General features: G+C 38.8%; 1 long non-coding RNA gene across 1 annotated transcript; it reads right to left on the bottom strand.

Moving 5' to 3' along the window:
- Positions 1-3,391: 3,391 nt before the first annotated feature.
- LOC130467844 (uncharacterized) lies at positions 3,392-5,280 on the bottom strand. Its single transcript, XR_008927793.1, has 4 exons — positions 4,953-5,280; positions 3,930-4,164; positions 3,743-3,831; positions 3,392-3,656 (listed from the first exon to the last, which is right to left on the bottom strand). It is a non-coding gene; the product is annotated as an uncharacterized lncRNA (long non-coding RNA).
- Between the last annotated feature and the right edge of the window lie 13,207 nt (positions 5,281-18,487).

The raw sequence follows: 18,487 nt of genomic DNA, 5'->3' as shown, positions 1-18,487 counted from the left end.
CAAATTAATGGTACGCAGACCATATTTTCTATCCTATTTGGGCCATACTAGTCACTTCATAACCTGCAAAACAGTACATATACAATATATACCATTCACCCATTCATTATCATGAATGGCCCACATAGCTGGTTAGTAAAACACATTATGCATCACGTAAACATTTGCAGCAATTAATCAAGGGCACCAATAATCTACCAATTATTCAGTCCTTATTAATTCTAATCAAGTTGTTTTAACCTTAAGGATTTGTAGACCTAATCAAGAGTTTATGACTAAAAAGCGCTCCCACTTAAACCAATAAATTCATATGCTTTACCAATTTTAAACATAAAAATGTATTTCTAGTCCAACCGGAAACATACAAATTTAATTAAAATTTAAAGCTCATATCAATTTATAATTGAATCCAAAAATTTAATTTAATTTCAGTCGTATTTAAATTAATTCATGATTTTAATTTTAGTAAAATAATTAGAATAAATAACATTTATTATAATTATAATATTCAAAATTAAAATCCAAGAAAATAATTCAATTTATTAATTTTAAAATTAATTAAAATTACGTGAACTGAAATTTTTCAAATTAAACATTCAAAACGATCTAATCGTAATGCAAACACCCTACGCGTTGCACGCCCATGGACCGTACGCACACAGCCATTGCTGGCCATGTGCGCGCAGCCCATGCGCTCGTCGCATAGCTGCTGCTTCCCTATCGCAAGCCTCCGCACACATTGTGCTCGCTGCGCGCGCCAGCGCTCATCGCACGCGAGCTATCGCTCGCAGTGCGCGCGCGCAACATCGCTCGCTGGGCGCGCGACATCGCGCGCTGTGCGCGCGAGCCATCGCTCGCTGGGCGCGCGACATCGCTCGCTGGGCGCGCGACATCGCTCGCTGCGCGCGCGAGCCATCGCTCGCTGGGGCGCGACATCGCGCGCTGTGCGCGCGAGTAATGCTGGGCGCAGCGCTCGTGGCACGCGAGCTTGCGCTCGCTGCGCGCGAGGCTGCGCGCTCTTGTGCGAGGCAGCGCGCGCTGTGGCGCAGCTCGCTTGCTGCCCACACGCGACTGCCTTGGCTCGCCCTTCGCCCATGCCCATTCGTTCATTGCTCGTGGCACACGACACAAGGCAGGGCTGCTGCCTTGTGCTCGTGCACTACGCCCTTGCTCATTGCATTCGTGCCGCACGGGCGACGAGCTCCCTTGCTCGTCGTCGCATGCCCGCATTATACAACACCCCTTAAGGGTAACACGAAGCGTCCATTGCTTCGTGCGTGCAAGTTATATGAACGAATCGCATAAAAAATTCAAAATTTATATTTAAAATTAATGACAAATTAATAAATATTATTAATTTCATAATTTTAGGGCGAAAAATCGAAAATTTATTATCCAATTGATTTCCGATTGTTATGGATTCAAGTCTAGGTCATAAAAATTTAAAATTTATCATAAATTTACAATTTTTATGGTGGTTTTTAATCATAGGTTTCTAATTAAATTACAATTAATTATGAAAATCAAATTAATTCTAAATTATTCTAATTTTCAACAAATTAATCATAATTACAAATTAGATTGCATAATTAACAAGACTAGGCATTCAAACTTGTTAAACATATGCAGTAGGTCAATCAAAAATTCAAGATTTATCAACAAGAATCGCAAATATTTAATTTAACATCTTAAATTTACGAAATTTTGCATTCGAAAAACTAAAACCTTCGAAAAGTCATAGTTAGGCTTCGAATTTGAGAATTCTGGGTTCGGCAGAAAAATACTATTTTTGTCAAAATTTTAGAATGCCTTTTACATGCGGAATTGACACAAAAATCACTCAATTCGGATGAGTAACGAAGAAACTGCCGAAAAACTGCGTACGTATAATTAAATAAACGCAATTTGCAATTAATTAACAATTACGAAAATTAATCACCCCTTTTAATTCTTGCAAATTTGTAATATTTAACCATGTTCATGCAATTTAGATTATGAAAATAATAAGGGGCTCGTGATACCACTGTTAGGTTATGATTCATATGACAGTTCATAAATCATGCGGAAAAACCATAAAGCCAGGAAACATATTATTTACACATAATCATTTAGCATAGTTTAGATGCATACTCTTTGTTGCGTGCCTTCCCTAGCTGCGCCCGAACCGAACAAGAACAAGTCTTTAGGACTCCAAGTGTCGTCCCTCCGTAGATAGTCCACAGCACGTCCGGATCCGCCTTAAGATTGACCAACTAGAATCGCCCTTAAGGTTCTAATATTTTCGGTTAGGTAGGCAAGAATATTGGCTGATTTTTCTGCTTAAAAATCTTAGTTTTGAATACTTAAACCTTGTTGTATAAATAATGACCCATAGGCCTTTATTTATAGAGTTATGGAAAAGGAATCGTAATCCTAGTAGGATACGAATTAATTGAAATTAGAATCCTACATGAATTCTATTTAATTAATTTATCCAATTAGGAATAGAAATTTAATCATACACTGACTTTTGTAGATTTAGGAATCACGCATGAGCACAAACTCACACACACACGGCAGCCACAAGGGCTGCCCATGCGCGTGCGAGCAGCAGCCCACGCAGCGCGGCCCACGCATCCGTGGCCTTGGCGCGCGCTGGGCCTGCCTTGCGGTAGGCCTGGGCGCTGCCTTGGCTGGGCTTGTGGCGTGCGTGCTTGCTGGGCGATGGCCCGGCTTCGTGCTGGGCCTTCGTCCGGCAGGCCTCGTCCGATGCTAATTCGTACGATACGCTTCCGATTAAATTTCCAGTTCCGGAATTTATTTCCGATACGAACAATATTTAATATTTCCGATTCCGGAATTAATTTCCGTTTCGAACAAATATTTAATATTTCCGTTTCCGGAATTATTTTTCGATTCCGGTAATATTTCCGATTCTGACAATATTTCCGTTTCCGGCAATATTTCCGATTCTGGTAATATTTCCATTTCCAATAATATTTTCCGATACGTACCATGTTTCCGTTTCCGGCAACATCTACGACTTGGATAATATTCATATTTCCGATACGATCCATATTTCCGTTTCCGGCAATATCATCGTTTCCGGAGTATTCATTTCTTGCCTGTGACGATCTTAGCTCCCACTGAAACCAAGATCCGTCGGTTCCGAATATTCATAGATGGAGTATTTAATGCCATTAAATACTTGATCCGTTTACGTACTATTTGTGTGACCCTACGGGTTCAGTCAAGAGTAAGCTGTGGATTAATATCATTAATTCCACTTGAACTGAAGCGGCCTCTAGCTAGGCATTCAGCTCACTTGATCTCACTGAATTATTAACTTGTTAATTAATACTGAACCGCATTTATTAGACTTAACATAGAATGCATACTTGGACCAAGGGCATTATTTCCTTCAAAAACTGAATGGCGACTCCTACATTACTAGTCAATTAGGTGTAAACTCACAGGAAATCCAATTACACTTGATCTGACAACGTCACGCCCACGAGGGACGAGGTCACGCATTAGCCTCGTGCTTTTTCGACCCCCTCACAGGTAAAATGAAAGACATACCTTCAGTGCTCTGCCTCAGAGAAGGATGAAACCCATATTTACCAAAATGAAGGTTGAAAATTGAAGAAACCATGTTACAAAGTACAATTTCTTCCCTACACAGTTAAGTGTCTGCTTCAATATACACTTTTGAAAGACTTCTGAATAAAGATGAAACTTATGGTTCTTTGAGCAAACTAACCAAATAGATGTCCCATCATGTCTCTATATATGATGAATCTCTGACCTTGGATGAAATGAAAACCTGCTAATAGCCAGCCTGAGTAGCAACTGAAGAACCCGACAAAAAGTAAGCAGATCATAAAAGGTTATGTTCTGTCTTGCCTTTCATCAATACCATATAAAAGCCATGAATAGAACGCGCTCACCTGAGTCACCTCTCTCAGGCAGCCTTGTATTTGTGTTTTGCCCTTTGTACGGAATCCAAGTCCACTAGGAAACACACAATAAAAACTCGTCCAATTCCACGATAGTTCCAAAACAAAGAGTAAAAAGAAACAATAACCACAACAACATTACCAAAAATAAAGAATCTCCTTGTTTGATCAACTTCAATCTTCCACTAATCAGTTCCAAGAGAAAGTTCAGATAGCCGGTACCACTCTGCAAAAAGTAGAGAAACGAACACTGTAAAATCTAACTTGTGATGATGTGATCATCTGCTAGGTCTAACACATACATAAAAATTTATTGATTATAAATAATTTCAGTAGCAGCATCACAAAGCACCATCAAGTATGATATGACAATACAGAATAAGCAAACAAAAAAGAGAAAGTAAACATACTGCGGTTCACGTGTTCAACTTTATATGACAGTAAAAAGTGAACATACTGCGGTACAAATGCCTGCATAAATGATAAAGTTAGCAAGTGATTCGAGTTAGCAAGTCAAGTTCCTAAATAATTGCAACTACCTATCCTCCTAATTTTGCCATTATTTTACAAAAAATACCTTCTTATTAAGGCATACTCAACAAATGTTAAAACCTGGGATTAGCTTGGAAAGTGACAACGAAATTTAGAGATTGGCTGAACTCGTCTCATCTAGAAGTCGCTTAAATGAACACTTCAAAACTCAGGTAAACTCAACTCGAATCAGTTACAGCACAACACCCTTAGTCCACAAGATCTCAGCATTCCGCGAATCCAACAACTACCATTTCCTTCCTCGGTAGAACTATATATTCGTATAACCAAACAAAACGAGCAATTCCCAACCAAAAAAAACCAAGCAACATACAAATGATTGAACTAACTAGAATTACAAACAAAAAACAAATCAATCACTCACCGAATTAAGCACATATTAGAATTAGATAATTACAAATATTCAATAATCACTGGGTTATATGAATGAAATCGTATAAAAACAGAATTAAGCACACTAACCGTGGAAGCGGTGGGGAAGCCGGGTTTTACAGGAGGTTGGGAGGCGGACGGAAAGAGGTGCAAGGGAGCGGCGGTGCAGAGTGAGGAGCGGTGGTGCAGAGCGGCGGTGCAGAGTTTTGCGAGTTTTCTTGCGAGCAGAGGGAGTGGTTTTTTGAGAGTTTTACCGGAGGTTGGGAGGCCGCCGGAAAGAGGTGCAAGGGAGAGGCGCTGAAGAGTGAAAAACGACGGTGCAGAGCGGCGGTAGAGAGGGTTTGCGGGTTTTTGCGAGCAGAGGTATTGGGGTGGTTTTCATAGGGTTCTGAAATATTGCGCGACTAACTTTTAGGAAATCACGTTCTGCCGCCTAACTCCTAAAAGTTTAATTGCTTTGGTATTTTCTTTTGAATTTTTTTTTTTAAAAATTGATTTGGTTAAATTAAGGTTTTTTTTATTTTACGTAAAATAGTTTTGTAAAAGAATACAAAACAGTTATCTTGAAAACAGTTTTATATTTTACACGTATTTTAAATTTTAATTTTTTTTATTATTAATGGTAAAGAATATAAGACGGTTAGGTAAGGTAACCGCCCTCTATTCTTTTTTTCACACAACTGTTAAGAGAGAAATGCGTTCTCTATACACCTAGACAACGCTTAACAAACTTAACCGTCCTCTATTCAGCGTTTTCTATTCCCTATTTTGTAGTAGTGAATTGTTATTTTATTGAAAAAGTAGATGTGATAGGAGTTAGTAGGGTATTTTTTTAATTGAATGAGAGAGAGTGTGGGGATAAAAAAAAGTTAGTGGGAAGAGAGAGACAATATAATAATTGTGGGGTTATTCCTAATTTAGAAGTGTAACAACTAATCTAGGACGGACAGAAAAGGAAAGTGTAACAACTAATCTGGGACAGAGGGAGTATTAATTTGTTGTTTTTGGTTAATTTTAGGGTTTTGGTTTGCTAATCTATGGAATCTTACAATTTGAGGTATGTGTTGGAGTTACTTGTTCCTTTCAGGCCAACCTTCAAAATAAGGTACTAGGCCTCTGTCGTACTTTTTGAATTTGATTTCTGCAGCATTTTCATGCTAATTGATGTTGGACATTCAAATTTTGCAAAATGGACATAATTCAAAGTTTTCCGATTTTTATGTTCTATAATTTGATACTCTAAGCTGCTTGTGATTTAATCATTGCAATTTGTTTGTGTTATTATATTAATTTGATTCATATGTTGTAATTTTGTTGTTGATTTGGATTTTCTTTATATTATTTTATTACATGGTGTGAGATTAGTTGATTAGTTATAGTGTAATTCTTCCATTGTAGTGGAGTCTTGGCATGAGATGTGATTATGTTGCCTAACAGGATATGATTGCCCAGAAAGGATTATATGAGTCCTTGTACAGAGATACTGCAGTTGCATACGGCTCCTGGGACCTCAACCCATTGGAACTGACCAACCCATATCCTAAAAACAACAACAGCTTAGTTCACCTATGGATAGGACGCGAAGATGGCATTGTTGCACCAGAACTATCACATCATGTTGTGGTATGTGGGCTGCATATTCATGGAGCTCATGAGCAGAAGGCTTTTGTTTCTTGGCAAGGACCATGTTCACCAAATGCGGTTGTTGACAGAGGTGAGATTCTTGTCCGCAAACAAACTAGTAATACATTGCCGAGTTTGAACAATAAATGTGACATTGTTCCAACCCCTTCATATAATTCAGGATATGACATGATTTTAGTAGACAAACCTTGTATATTTTGTGTTCTGCTGTTTCATTTCATATGAATAAGAAGCATTCATTGTTTGCAGTCTTTGCAGTGAATACTTTTTGTATTTCTCACATCAAACACTATTAGTTGTAAAAGATAAGTTAGTTTAATATTTTCATGTTTAGCTTGAGTACTGATCCAAGTTTTCTCTTCTTTTCAGCTTCTTGGGACACCAACTGAAGCTGATCTAGGGTTTCTTCAAAACGAGGATGCGAGAAGATACATCCGATAACTAAATGCACTGCATGTGTTGTGGGAGTTTTTCCAATGGTTGATGACGAGTAGGTATCCGGTTCCACGTAGAGCCAAGTCCAGTCCACGTCGGGTTGCGTTTCATGCAAAACAAGAATATTCCCGTAGGAATATTTGTAGGGGAATACAGTTAAACATAATAACATGTGCGGAACAATCCCCAAAGCCAGGAAACATGTATAAAGCACAGATTAAGCAAACTTACATTCGAAGCGTGTTTTCCACAATAATATGTCAACCGACACGAACAAAGAACTCCACTTGTCGTTCCTCTACTTGGTTCACCGACACGTTCAGATCCGTCTTGATTATCGTAGCTTAGACAATCGCTCAAGATACTTTGCCTTTTGGGATGAACACACTATGGAGGCACAGAGGAATTAGGGTTCTCTGTTTTCTCCTAGGGTTGTGTGTATTGTGTTATGATTGTAGTAAGTTGGAAAATAGGTTGTAAGGTTATTTACATAACCTTACTAACCGACCAAGCCATGAGGCAAGGCCGGCTAGCAAGCCCGCACGCCAAACACACGGACACGCACAGCCAGTGGGCCGTGGGTCGCGTTGCTGCTGTGTCGTGGTCTCGGCCCGCATGCACGTGCACAGCTCCGCGCCACAAGGGCCTCGCTGCTGCTGCGTTTGCTTTGCTTGCTCGCCTAGTCGTGTGCGCGCCCATGGGCCTTGAGTGCTTCGTGCACTCGGCTCGTGGGCCGCTCCTCGTATTTGCGATTAAATATATTTCTGATATATTATTTATCGTTTCGTATACGACGAATCACTGTCGTACGATACGATTTATTCGTCTTGCCTAGCTTACGAATATTCGCGATACGATATACGATTCCGATGCAAGGTCGTATCGTATAATACGTTTCCAACTTAAATCCCGAAAGGCTATTAAATGAATTTCCGATTCATTTAATCCGGTGATCTGTTACGTGTCATTGGTGTGACCTTGTAGGTTCAGTCAAGAGTAAGTTTTGAGTTCAATATCCATTAGAACTCACTGATCGGAAGCATTGCTCCAGCTAGCTGTTCCGATCACTTGATCTCACTGAATTAATTGTTAGCAATTAATCTGAACCTTGGTATTAGAATTAATGCACCTTGGGTGAAGGACATATTTTCTTCAATATTCCCTCCAATGCTTAAGTAAGATTAGGGTTTTAAGGAAGAGGTGCTTAGTAAAAAGAAAGCATTTACTAGTGTGAATTTGAATATATTTTCTATCTAGGAACTTGTGTCCCTCTTTCATGGGAATTGAGATTATTTATATCATCCCCCTTTTGGGGGTAAACCCTAGAAAATAGTGTCCCTCTTTCATGGGAATTGAGATTATTTATATCATCCCCCTTTTGGGGGTAAACCCTAGCAAATGATGTGTGTAAAAAGAAGGCATATGATTGGCTAGGAAATAGTGACATGACAAGTGTCCTTGTCATAACCTTCCCTTTATTGGGGCATTGGCTTCAAGGGTGTGTACATAGTACATCAGCCATAAATCATTCTTTGAAGGTTTTGTTACATATGCCAGGTGGGCAACCCGCCTACTGGGGCGTGCCACGTGGCAAGATGTAATTGGACCATGCTGGCAGGGTAATTTTACCCACATCATTTGCCCCTCAAGAAGGGTAGTAGAGTAAAATGGCTTTGATACTATCCGTTCTTGACTGTTCGATTTCTTGAACAAATTCTTGGGACTAAGGGAAGGGCGCTACGTGGCGGCTTTTCCAATTTTATCCCCCTATTTATAGGGGAAGGAGAGTAAAAATTTGTTTTTTACTTTCAAAAATTTGCCTTCCTTGTTTTAGAGAGAGAATTTACAGAGAAGCTCTGACAAGTTCTTCAGGTCTGCAAGTCTCATGGACGAGGAAGGTGTATTACGACTGTTCCGTCCATTCCTTGCGCCGCCCAGTTTCATAGTCATCATTTCCAACCTTTTTTAGGTAATTCTTTTAAATTTTCGAATTTCTTGGATTTCATTTCTCAGCCGTTTCTAAGTTGTTTTTTTTTAATGCACATTGATCTTCGTCAATTTTTTGCACTGTCCGTTATTTTGACGGTGCCAAGGTTCTTGAGCCGTTATGGTTGGAACTTCTGGATATGGTGGTATGATATGCGCCGCACCAATATCCCTCATTTTTAAGCCCGTCGTTAAGTTCGGCCTCCCATTATGCCTCTTATGCAGGACACGATGGCGAGGACGAAAAAGACTGCAAATATAGTTGACTTACGGCTAAGGGGGAAACAGATGGACCCTTCTTTTTCAGCAGGGAGATCCATCAGAGTGCCGGCAGGAGAAATAAGCCGGACTCCTCCAGGCGAGGCTCAGAGCTCTCGTCGTGAAACTACTTATTTTGATGAATTTTGGATGGAGGAGATGGAGGATGCTGGTCCGTCTAAACAACCCGCCGACTCGTTCGAGGAGTCAGAGCAGGATAAGAGAGACGGTGAGGTTATAGGTGAAAATGCTGAGGACGAGGCGGTTGAGGAGCCTCAAGTCGCTACTGTGGGTGTACAGGGGGAAAATGGTGAAGTCTCCGCATATCAGATTGGTGCTGATCCAAAATGGTTGAAATGGCTTGAAAAGCATAGGGAGGATTATGCCGCGGGCATGAATATCGGTCCCGGGTATGATATGAGATTTCCTGAAAGTGAGGCGTCCACTATTTTTGACGTGGGCCCTGGTAAGTTTCCAGTGTATAGTGGAGCTTTCAAAAGTGGTTTACGTTTTCCTGTTCATCCTTTTGTGGAGGAAGTTCTTGATGGGTTCGGTGTTGGCCTCTGCCAACTGATCCCCAATTCGTGGACGAACGTACTGGGGTACGTGGCTAAGTGTGAACTATTGGGTTTGAGACCGTCTTTTAATACCTTCCTTAGGTTGGTGCGTTTCCAGAAAGTCAAGGGAGCCGAAGGTTGGTTCCAGTTGGCAAACAAAGGGGAGTATGCTACTACCTTTGATAAGCCGTCCAAGCATCACCTTTGGAGATTAAGGTGGGTGGTGATGTGGACCGCTGATCAGGAGAAGTAGCTGAAGTTCAGCCGCTGGCAGTTGGAACCTCGTTTTACAGGAGGGAATGAAGAGTTGCCGGCCCTGACTGCGCAAGAGTGGGACCAAATTGCTGTCCACTTTCAAGCTGAAACGGTGGCAGTGCAGGGCAAGAATTTGAATATCCCTAAGTCTTGGCTCCCGTCTTGTTCTCAGTTTAAGAACCCAGTGTTTTTGTCGGCAGTTGGTCTAGATCATGGGTTAGACCAAGGTATCAGGGCATTCTTATTTATTGGATTGGATGTTTTTTGCTTTACTAACAAATACACACAATTTCTCGTTTTTACAGCTGTTGCCATGTCTAAGCTTCCAGCTCAGGAGAAAGGAGGAATCAGTACCAAGGAGTGGTTGACGCAGATGGTTGACCAGAAGTTTAAGGGAATCGTCAGAGGAGCACCGGCGAAAGTAAGTTTATTATTTTGTCATCTTTTTCTGGTACGAAATGAGGTTCGACATTTTTCTTTATTTTAATTGCCGCTTTGTTTTTGTAGAAGGGCGAGAAGAGTCAGGCCGGCCCCAAGCGCAAGGCCGAGGACAAAACTGCCTCTACGGCAGGGAAGCGTCCACGGGTTAAAGCGGGGATCAAGCATCCCAAGAAGGAGGACGCTGCTGAGGGGTCGGCGGATTCCCCAATCGAGGTTGTCCCCGTGGCTGTGACTCCATTGAGGCAGCATCCCCCGCCAGAGGGTTCGGTTAGGAGGGGTGATGCCAGGGGAGAGGCTGGCCCGAGTAAGAGAGTTCCTTCACCATCCTCCGTTGAGATTCTCGACGGTGAGGACGAGCAGCCGGCGGCTCAGACGGCTCAAGCTACAGAGGCGCCTCGTCATCGAGCTAATGAGAATCCTGGTAAGTTTCGGATTAATGTATAAGTTCTACTGAACTAATCATTTCCTCTATCGGCTCAGCTCCTAGTAGGCAGGCGGCATTGGACGAGGATATTCGCAACATAACTCCGTCACGGCATTTTTCTTCGCGGGATAAAGCTAAGATTATCTCGGCGGTGATCAAGGCCGTGCCTAAGGATTATGTGGAACAGTTTCCTCCGGCGGCAGATGCTCAGTTTGGGGCCATGCAGGCAACTCTTTTGGATGTAAGTATGCTTCATATGCCGCTCATTTCTTGGTACTTTAGTAATTCATTTAATTTGTCTTCCTCTTGTAGTTGCTTATTAAAGCCGAGGGCTTTAAGCGCTGGCGTGCTGACGTTACCAGTCAGCTCCAAAGGCAGGTGCACCTGGCCACCAACGCCGGCGACTATGCTATGGAAACAGTGGAGAAGGTTCGGCTAGAGATGCAGGAAACAATTGAGGCTCAAAGTATGACAAAACATAAATCATGCGGAAAAACCTTAATGCCAGGAAACATATTATTTACACATAATCATTTAGCATAATTCAAATGCATACACTTTGTAGCGTGCCCTCCCTAGCTGCGCCCGAACCGAACAAGAACAAGTCTTTAGGACTCCAAGTGTCGTCCCTCCGTAGATAGTCCACAGCACGTCCGGATCCGCCTTAAGATTAACCAACTAGAATCACCCTTAAGGTACTATGAATTTCGGCTAATAGGGCAAGTGTTTGTGGCTGATTTTTGCTTGAAAATCTTACCTTTGAATACTTCAATCCTCGATATAAATATGTGACCCTAGGCACCTATTTATAGAGTTATGGAAAGGGACTTGGAATCCTATTAGGATACTAATTTATTTAATTAGAATCTTATTAAAACTCTATTAAACAAATTCTATCTTTATTAGGATTAGAATTTAATCATAGAACAAATTCCATTAGATTTAGGATTTGTATTGAAACACAAGCGTTGCACGAGAACGAGCATCGCACAAACACGCGCAGGCGTTGCCGCCCACACGAGCTGGCGCTGCTCGCAACCCACGAGTATCAGCCCGCGCGCGCCCCTTGGCCTTTGCTGGGCCTGGCGTTGGGCCTAGCGTGGCTGGCGTGTGTTTGTTGCGCTTCGGCTTGCTGGGCGATGGCCCGGCTTCGTGATGGGCCTTCGTTTGGCAGGCCTCGTCCGATGCTAATTCGTACGATACGCTTCCGATTAAATTCTCGATTCCGGAATTCATTTCCTATACGAACAATATTTAATACTTCCGATTCCGGAATTAATTTCCGTTTCGAACAAATATTTAATATTTCCGTTTCCGGAATTATTTTCCGATTTCAATAATATTTCCGATTCTGACAATATTTCCGTTTCCGGCAATATTTCCGATTCCGGCAATATTTCCATTTTGAATAATATTTTCCGATACGTACCATGTTTCTGTTTCCGGCAACATCTACGACTTGGATAATATTTATATTTCCGATACGATCCATATTTCCGTTTCCGGCAATATCATCGTTTCCGAAGTATTCACTTGCTTGCCTTTGACGATCTTAGCTCCCACTGAAACCAAGATCGCTCGATTCCGAATATCCATAGATGGAGTATTTAATGCCATTAAATACTTGATCCGTTTACGTACTATTTGTGTGACCCTACGGGTTCAGTCAAGAGTAAGCTGTGGATTAATATCATTAATTCTACTTGAACTGAAGCGGCCTCTAGCTAGGCATTCAGCTCACTTGATCACACTGAATTATTAACTTGTTAATTAATACTGAACCGCATTTATTTGACTGATCATTATATGCATACTTGGACCAAGGGCATTATTTCCTTCAGTCTCCCACTTGTCCTTAGGGACAAGCGTGCATTTTCTAATTCCTTTGTCGCTCGATGCTTGCTCTTGAACATAAGGTAAGAGTTGTCATCCTTATTATGTCCAGAGGTGTTTCTCGGTTTCAGAGTTCAACTGATCAAATAAACAGATAATCATAGCCTATGATTCATCTGAGCACGGCCATGCATTTTACAGTTTCTAGCTCTCCAAGTGGCCTTGTACAACTTTTAAGCATCTCATCCCGATTTATGGGAGGACAATCCCAATCTTGTGATCTTGAGATTAGACTTCGTTTGATAGGTGATTACCTGAGCGTTGCCTTTATAGCCTCCTTTTACGGTGCGTCGGTTGGTCAACGTCAAAGTAAGCAGTTCTCAAATAAGTAAGCTCAAATCACTCAGGTATTGAGGATTTAGGGTATAATAATTTTAATGAAATTTACTTATGACAGATTTTCATCTCTTACAGTAAAGCTTCATAGGTCTGTCCAATACTAGTCTTCCCAAAGTAATTATCTATGCAAATGATTACGACATTGCCATGTCCACATAGTTCAAGAAACAGAACTACTAGTCATCTTGCATTCTAGCCGTCTAACGTTTTCTATGCTTCCATCTTTATAGAAAACTCCGACCAGGGACCATATTCAACTTTTGACATTCAAGTTCACTTGATAGACATTTCTTAGTCACAGGACTGGTCCTGACAGTCTATCTTGAATATATTGTCAAATTGAAGGGAATCATCATTTAATACTAAACCAAGATTAAATGGAATATGAAAATACATTTCATATATGATAAATGTTCAACCCCAATGTTTTACAACCATGGGCCTCAAACCTATCTTTAAAACAATTAATGGAATTCAAAGCCATGCTTGATTTCCAGTGCCACAATGTGAGTGTTGTTTCTCACTTGTTTCATAGGTTTAGTTATTATTCTTTGCCAATCTTAATATCCTTTTTATCGAATGTTCTTCTAGATATGATGATAAGATCTTTTGAGTATGTTTATTTTGTGATCTAGTCTTTCTTGCTACATTAGTGGTTCTACGCATTTTGCAATGAAGAACCATTAAGTCAACAGACATGTGATCTTCCCAAGTTCAATGAAGAACTCATTAATATAAACAACTCTGTTTTATTGCTTCTTAGGCAATAAGTACTTTTACTTCAACTGTTTAGGTTGCTAGTGATGCTTTGTTTGGATTTACTTATCCAAGCAGTTCACAGATATGCGGAAGACTTTCCAGCTGTATCTTAGAACATAGAAATTAATATTTAGTTTCCCACGCAACAACTCATGGTCTCCGATCCATGTTGCCATTTCAAAACACGATGCTCTATATCTCATCCTTGCCAATGGTTAACTTCAAAGGAATCTTGCTTGATCCTTTGCCAGTGTTTATGCGTGTAGCATCAATATTTAGCATATCTTTATTTCCTTAAATCAAGAACTATTCTTATGTACCTTTTCAAGTACCATAAGTTTTCCTTGATCTCAATCTAGTTGATCTTTACTTAGATCAATAGAGATTGGTATATGTTCGTCATGCCTAAAGTCATACGTTACATTTTTGGCGATCCTCATATTATATCATACATGGCAAATTCTTTTGCAGAATAATTCCCAATTGAGTTCTATTCATATAACTTTAGCTCATCTAGTTTCAGTAGATACTAAATCCAGCTAAATTCTTTGACATATAATATAGGTTAAGAATCTAACTTAGATTCTTTGATGTTTAACTTAGTAAATGCTTATACATAGTTCAAACATCTTTTACTTAGATTTATTCATATGGGTCGAATATCTCCAATGGAGTCTTTCGTGTTTGGTTTAGTAAATGCCATTACTTAATCCAAAACAATATCATAAGATCTTTGTAAATAGATCTTAATACCCAATATGTACTAAGTTTCGCCATGGTCCATCATTGAATAATTTCAAATCTAAGTCATTAGCATTTGAATGTTATTTCACAATAGAGAGATATGTGTGCGATACACATAGGACCAATTAAGTTTTATGTACTCCCACTAAACTTCTTATATATATATAAGAATCATGTACATTTCATGAAACTAAAATACTTATTAGCTGCACTAAAATACAGTTTTAATTCCCAATTGCTTGCTTAAATCTGTACTTAGATTTCATAAGCTAGCTTTCCTTTTCAAGCATTTATTTGGAACCACGAATCCTATGACATACTATGTACATAGTTTCTCCCAACATTTGATTGAGGAATTCGTTTTTGTCATCCAATTGCCATATGTACCAATATGCAATCATTGCTTGAATTATAGACTTAAGCATTACGATTATGCATGAGGTTTCAACACAATCCACGCCGTGAATTTGCTTGTAACCTTTAGCAACTAATCTAGCTTTGTGTGTGAACACAATTTCATGTTTAATGGTTTTTATCCTTAAGACAAACTTGCAACCAATAGTTGTGAAACTATTCTTGCAAATCAACAAAATTTTCAATTTTGTCATCAAAACATTGAGTATGTTTTATGGCCTCTAACCATTTAAAACCTTTGAGTCTATATATGGCCTCTAACCAATTTAGGGAATCTGGATTTCGTCATAGTTTTCTTACAGGTCACAAACTCATTAATCTACATGATAATAGTTTGACTGCAAGTTGCAGGTTTCTTCACTATCTAATAGAAGAATCGCATAGCTTCAGTGACCTGAACTCCATGTTTCTTCACTATCTAATAGAAGAATCTCATAGTTTCAGTGACTTGAACTTTATGCCTACTTGGGTATAGAACATCAAACAATAGAATATCAATAGCCACTTGAAAGTCCTTTGAATATTTTGTTCTCCTTGAAGCACTTGTAAAGTTTTCTAAGAGATGTCTATTCTTTAAAGCCACTTCTAAAGTCCTTAAAGAATACGTGTCGGATTTTCTAAAGAACTTCGAAAAGCCTCCGGAATGTCCGTTTATGTTTGTTGTTCGCCTCGAAGACTTTCGAGGTCTATTTTCTCCCACTTGTCATTTTGGAAACGAATCTCCAAAAGGACATTATTTCGAGCAAACAAACATTATGTTCTCAAAAATTTGTGGTAGAAACAATACCTTGTGTCTCATTTGAATAAATCATAATGAAACATATATCTATACTTGGCCCTTAGTTTGTTAAAGAACAAACACTAAGCTCCCACTGAGTTTAGGAACTCTGTAGATATATTATGAAAAGATATTCTGAAATTACTTTTCAATAGCTTTGACGAATTTGGTTTAGTTTGGTGGTAATTGAGCATTTTGTTTTAGAAATTATAGGAAAAGTCTTTATGATTCATCATTGATCGAATCCAGTACTAATTGACTTCGATCATTCCAACTTAGATATGCAATATCTTATGGAGCTAGATCGTGAAATTACAACACACAATCTTTGATGATCATTCTTGGTCTTAAGTAATCATCAACATGATCTTACCTAGATCTTTATGATTTCTTGCCAAGTGGATTTTATACTTCTGAATCTTTGAACTAGCCAAACAAATTCAAACTTATATCACATTGAGTAAATAAACCAATATTCACTCAAAATCATGTGAAATAATAAAGTCATAAAATCTTACTTTAGCTTTGAACTCTATTGTCTAGGCGTTCTAACAATAGTTCATATCTTTTGTTACTTTCAACAAGTAAGACTAGCTTGTCTTGAATGATCTAGAAATCAATCAACTTTCAAAAGTCCATAAAAATAGAGCTTTTGAATGTTAACTTGTTGATATGGTCTAAGCAACAATGCCAAAGATTAGTGGAACTCAAATCAAGAGATTGATTTGAACCTAGTAAAGTTCTTATTGTTAAAGAGTTGTTTGTTTTAATCAAGCATATTGACTCAATCCATAATTGACCATTTCATTCAAATAAACAAACAAACATTGTTTTTGTTTTTCTTGAATGTGAGTCTTTCTGTGTTTGAAAACATAAATTTAGGTATGCTGATTATGGAACAAAATAGCCATTAAGTTCCAGCCTTTGAAAGGACTTAAAACAAACCAGATGACCCTACAACTAATGTAGCATTGCCATGCTTCATTTCCCACTTGCAGGCCATTAGTGTATCCTAGCTCCCATTGTTTGAGTTATTACTGAAGTAAGAACCTCAAGCGGTATATGATACCAAGGAAGTTTGATTGCTAGGTCACTGCTCTTTAAACATAAACTTATAGGTAGAAAAGGAATTGTAAATTCTTTTCATTTGTTCCTTTGTTTTCCTATTTCTTGTACCCTTTCTAATAGCCTTAAGAATTGAATTCTCTAGTGTTGGCGTTTATACTTTGTTAGACATGTCCAATGTCACTCCAACAAGGTTCTTACTATTTAATTTATGTTGAATATTCTGTTTCAACTAGATGATCTTACCAGAAGCTTCTATAGTTCTCTAAGCATCGATCTATTCGAATGTCTAGGGACTAGACTCATTCGAGAATTAAATGGAAAAGAGATTTTAGGTTGTTAACCATTGGTAAAGCTGAGCGTTTAAACTCAATGCTTTATGATCTCAAAACTACATTGTATTTTGAATTCACAAGCACCAATCGGTTCGCCATTCGACTTTGATACTCGAAAACAACCATAAAAGTCGCTAAAAGAAACGTACATTTTAAATTGCTCATTTTCTCTCATTTCCGTGAATCGTTCTTGGATTCACTACCAATCGAGGAAATTTACTGTTACCTTTTTAAAAGGATTTACTGCAGTGCAAGATATTTAATTATAAACAATAATTAAAACATACATTGAAGCATGCAAAGTCTAAACATTTATCATGAGTAATAACTTGAAAATTAAAGCAATCATCAAATTTAAACAAGTTATTGGCATTTTATTCGAATTTATTGTTCCGGCAGGTGTGAATAAAATGATTCCAAGACCCTAAAAATCATTGAAGAATTAAGCACATTATTTATTTTGACTCAATTCTAAAATCTTTTAGGTAAGCAAACGCCTTTTGCTAATAGTCTAGAAACTACTCTTGGTTGATAGGTACGTCTAAGAACTTATTAGGTAAACCTATCGATTTTGCCACGACATAAAAGGATTCCTTACTTGTATCGTTGAGTTTCACCAAAACTAACATGTACTCACAATTATTTGTGTACCTTACCCCTTTAGTATCGATAAGTAACACCTCGCTATGGCGGAAACCTATTACTAAGATCGATGTAAACGATATCCAAGTAAGTGTTATTTTGGCATGGCACCTTTTAACTCAATTTTTAAGTTTGGAACTTAAGGCTCTTACTATGTTGGTTGGATTTTAAGTGAACTAAAATCCTTAATCATGCAACATAATCAAGCCACAATCTCATGCATATTTAAGACATGTTTAAAAGCAATAAATAACTTAAAGCGCGCATGCATAAGATAATTGTGATCTAGTATGGCCCGACTTCATCTTGAAGCTTCAACTTCAAAGTCCGTCTTGAAAATGGATTGGAAACTCCGTCTTGAATTTTACCGTGGGAGGCGCCATTTTCTTCAAATATGATAAGCTATAATTAAACTAATTACAACTATTTGATGGTACGCAGACCATATTTGAATTGAAAAACAAATTTGGTACTTTAGACCAATTACATTCAAATTGATGGTACCCAGACCTTATTTTCTATCATATTTGGGCCATACTAGTCACTTCATAACCTGCAAAACAGTACATATAGAATACATACCATTCACCCATTCATTATCATGAATGGCCCACATAATTGGTTAGTAAAAACACATTGTATGTATCACATAAATA

Source organism: Spinacia oleracea, chromosome 2 (genome assembly GCF_020520425.1).
Source record: "Spinacia oleracea cultivar Varoflay chromosome 2, BTI_SOV_V1, whole genome shotgun sequence".
NCBI classification, from domain to species: Eukaryota; Viridiplantae; Streptophyta; class Magnoliopsida; order Caryophyllales; family Amaranthaceae; genus Spinacia; species Spinacia oleracea.
Note: the sequence above shows the minus strand (reverse complement) of the source record. Positions and strands in the feature narration are given on the sequence as shown.